The following is a 4,449-nucleotide window of genomic DNA, read 5'->3' on the forward strand; positions in this document are numbered from 1 at the left end:
TAAGTTACTTAAATTTTCAGTACCTCGGTTTCTTCATCTGTAAGTTGGGAATACAATAAACACTCTCTTATTACTTGATTTCCATTCATCAGTTTACTGCATTAGCTGTCATTCTCTGCCCTCCTCTAAGATTTATGGACTAATGCCCAAGACAAGCGGAAATCCAGTGGCTACCAGCCCCTCCCCAGTACTCTATTTGCATGTTTTCTCCTACTCATTGTAATTCCAGACTTGTTCATATCTATAATTACTCAATTAAATTAAATATTGCATCAACCACATACAAGTGCAACCAGAAAGTAACTTCATTTCTATGATAATGAATTTGAAGCTTGGGAAAGCTTCTTTACAGATAATAACTAATACCCAGTGCTATCAGATTAGATTTGCATGAGACAATTGTAAAAATTGGGGAGAAATTGGAAATCTAGATTTCTTCACACAGATTGCTTTGCAAGCATCTTTAAGTTCTTGTTCCACTTTAAATTTTAAATTGGGAATCAATTAGCAGGGGGTGTTTTATGGTTGTGATTTGTGCTTATTCAGAACCTCACATGGTTTTTGAGAAAGTGGACTATGATGATACGGAATGGATGTGTTTCACATTAAATAAGGTTATTCTCCATCTCAATGGGCTTCCCAGGTGGCTCAGGGGTAAAGAATCTGCCTGCAATGTAGGAGACCTGGATTTGATCATAGGGTCAGGAAGGTTCCCTAGAGAAGGAAATGGCAACCCGCTCCAGTATTCTCACCTGGGAAATCCCATGGACAGAGGAACCACAGAGGAGTCCCACGGAACAGAGTCCATGGGATCACAAGAGTCAGATACAACTTAGCAACTGAGAAGGAACACCATCCCAGTATATCCTGAGCAATGCAGTCAATAGAAAGAGGAACTAGTCCTATGTGGGAGCTTTTTTTTTTTTTTTTTTTAGTGGAGTGCAGTTTATTACACCAGCGGGCCCAAGGCAGAGTCTCCTCTTAGCCAAGGACCCCGACCAGCATTTGTGAAAATCTTTTATACCCCATTGAACATGTCTGAACCCACCACTCCTTTAAATCAATGTAATGTTTTCACCAGCTTCCCAAACCCTTCACAAAGTACAAGGCAGAACCTCCATGGCTTGTCTCCCTGAGCATAGATTGTTTTTGAGGTCTCTCACAGCCCTGTGTAGCTTCCTTTAGTATTGATATCTGAACAATAGGGATGAAGGCACAGCGCCAAGAAAAATGGTCTGTATTGGAGGGAAAAAAGAAACATAAAATTTTGTATAATTTCCCAAAATTTATCAGTGAATAACAATGATCCCAAAACACCCTTTATGTGTCACTGAATTCTCTGACCCTCTCGTGGTGTTGTTATTCTACACACACACACACACACACACACACACACACACACACACACAGAGTATTGTAGTATCAAATGGCAATTCTCAGCTCCTGTGTCTAATCTTTCATAAATAAGGATTTACTCTGAGGTGATCAGATTCATTTTGAATGTAGGTCTTTTAACATTTGGATTAAAACACTCAAGTGTTGAATTTCTCTACTCCTTAGAGGTTTATACTGGTTAACTGGGCAGTTGAAAATTGACTCTCCATTGGAAATGACCTAAATCACACGAGACAGTTTCTCATTTATAACTTTGTCCTGGAGAATGGCAAGGCCCATCCATTTTCAAAACAGCCTCCTACCGTCCATTCTGTGGTTAGCACAACTCAGCCCCAGTGCTCTTTTCAGTTTTTCTGTTGTTTTTTTCTCTCCCTCTGGCAAGTGTGAGACTTTCTTATCTTGAGTGCTGGCAAGGGCAATGACTCACCGATAAAAAGTAATAGAGGTGCTAAGCTGTCAGTTTTAACATCCAAGGACAAGAATGAAAGCTAAACACTCAGTACTTGCTTTATCATTACAATGAATGACACAGTTTGTGTAAGTGTGAACTGTGAAAAGGGAAAAGAGATAAGGCAGAGGAGGAAGAAAAGCACAAAAATCCCCAGATAATGATGCCAAGAAGCAAATGTTGCTGTACTCTGTAACCTAAACCATATCTTTTCCCATTCATTAAGGCATTTTAGAAGAAATAGATAACTCTCTTTTCTCACAAAAAAATGCCATGCTGCGCTTAAAGAGCAGGAGAATAAAATCTTACTTTGCATAACCCCTCCAAGGAACATGTCTGGACTCTTTAGAAAATATTTAGAAAAATGAAGATAGCCACCCATCTGTTTCTCTCAGTTGGCCAACTGTATGATGTTGCTTGAATTGAAAACAAACAGTGTTATCTGCATGTTCACTCAACTATAAATTAAACATATGCTGGCTTTTATTTTACTTATTTCTCAAGTCACCCTCTAGGAATAATATATGCTCTGAGGAAAACTCCTGTGATGGATGAAGCTGGGGTTCCCTGGAAATCACCTCAGTGGATGTTAGATCTACTGGGAGCTGTGAGCCCTGGAATGGGGGTGGGGGATGGGTGAAGGCTCAGGGCAGCTGTGACCCTCAGATTTTCTTCAATGGTGAGTGTCCTTCCCCAGCTCAGACCTTTCTGCTCTTTAAGTTTCTCCACTCATTTAAGGACCTCAGGATATTTTCTATTCTTCTTCCAAACATGTTCCATGTTTTTTTCTAGCTGATAGCAATAAGACTTCCCTGAGAATCTCAACACATAGGTAATAACCCACCCTGTCAGAAGTGCAGAAATCCAAATGCTTGGGAATTTGTTACTGAGGACACAAGGTGGTCCACAGTCTGACACTGAGGTCAGAAACCCTATAATCTTGGTTGACTGAACAACTCTATACTTCATTTTCTTTACCTGTAAAACAGGGTGAAGAATGACACGTGCTACACTATAAAGTCCCTGGTAGATTCTAGTTCCTATTACTTAACTCTCAAATTGCTGTTTTCTTTTCATTATTCAGGGAGATAAAGTGAGTTAACCACAGAAACGTTCTCCTGCTGGGATTATTGACTGATGGAATGTTGAAATTAAATAAACCTCAAGTATTTGTCCTAAAGTAACAGGAAAAGAATGAATGCTAAGATGGAAAAAAAAAAGCATTTTATAGCTTTCATATCAGACCTTTAATCTGTGCATTAAAACAGCATACTATACAGATCCTGAGATTTCTTAACAGGAATTTTATGCCATCTCAAAGTTAATAACTAAATTTGTTATGGTTTATGCCATGAGGTCAAAAAGAATGATTAGGCATATATACTAAAAATATTTCCTTCTCCCAGGAACTTTTCTGCAGAATATTTTTCTCCCACTTAGATGAACAGTTGGCCTACATACTCTTCTAAGAATTAATTTGAATTTCCAAACCAGGAAAGGGCTCATAAATGAGGTTCTTATTGCTTTTATTTATTGTTTCATTCTCTTACACGTTGGATATTTATGCAGACCTGATTATCAAATTGTTAAGGTCACTTTGTCGTGAATAATCTCACAATCAGGTCCCTTGCACTGAAAATTTTGCTTCTGTTCCTAAATCTCAGGATCACTATCAAATGACAAAATTCACAGTATCATTCTAAGTGTTTTCAGCTAGAGAATGAGAAGGATTTTTGGCTATATGGGGTTTGTTTCAACGTGACATGTACTTCTGTTACGCTGAAGGCAGGAAGAATACTTTCCTGCTAAAATCTCAAGTTTTTAGCCCAGAGCTTTACATGTTTCTATTATGTTTAAACACACATACAAAAAAATTTCCAGGGAAATACTGACATAGAGCGTGAAGAAGCTTTCAAGGGCACCTTGCTTATCTGCTTGCCCGGGGCACAACCATGTCTTCAGCAGGCAGCCTCCTCCACTCCCACAGCAGTGATTTCAGACTTGAACAACTTTTTCAGTCTGAGCATTCCTCTTTAGAGCCCAGTTAAATGAATTCCTCCTGCTCTTTTGCTGCCATTTGAGCTTTTATGCTTCTTCTAGGAAAAACAGAAATGATGGCCAGAAATATTCCTTAGCTTTTTTTCTCTGCAGGTTAAATAATTGCAGTTTTTTAAATTTAATTTTTATACAATTTTATATTGGAATGTAGTTAATTGACAATGTTGTATTAGTTTCAGGTGTACAGCTAAGTGATTCAATTATGCATATACTTGAATCTATTATTTTTCAAATTATTTTCCCATTTGGGTTATTATAGAATATTGAGCAGAGTTCCCTGTGTTATATAGTAGGTCCTTGTTATCTATTTTAAATATAGCAGTGTGTATGCTAAGTCACTTCATTCGTGTCCGACTCTGTGCGACCCCATAGATGGCAGCCCACCAGGCTCTGCCGTCCCTGGGATTCTCCAGGCAAGAACACTGGAGTAGGTTGCCCTTTCCTTCTCCAATGCATGAAAGTGAAAAGTGAAAGTGAAGTCGCTCAGTCGTGTCCAACTGGCAGCTACCCCATGGACTGCAGCCCACCAGGCTCCTCCGTCCATGGGA

Source organism: Bos mutus, chromosome 5 (assembly GCF_027580195.1).
Source record: "Bos mutus isolate GX-2022 chromosome 5, NWIPB_WYAK_1.1, whole genome shotgun sequence".
Taxonomy (NCBI): domain Eukaryota; kingdom Metazoa; phylum Chordata; class Mammalia; order Artiodactyla; family Bovidae; genus Bos; species Bos mutus.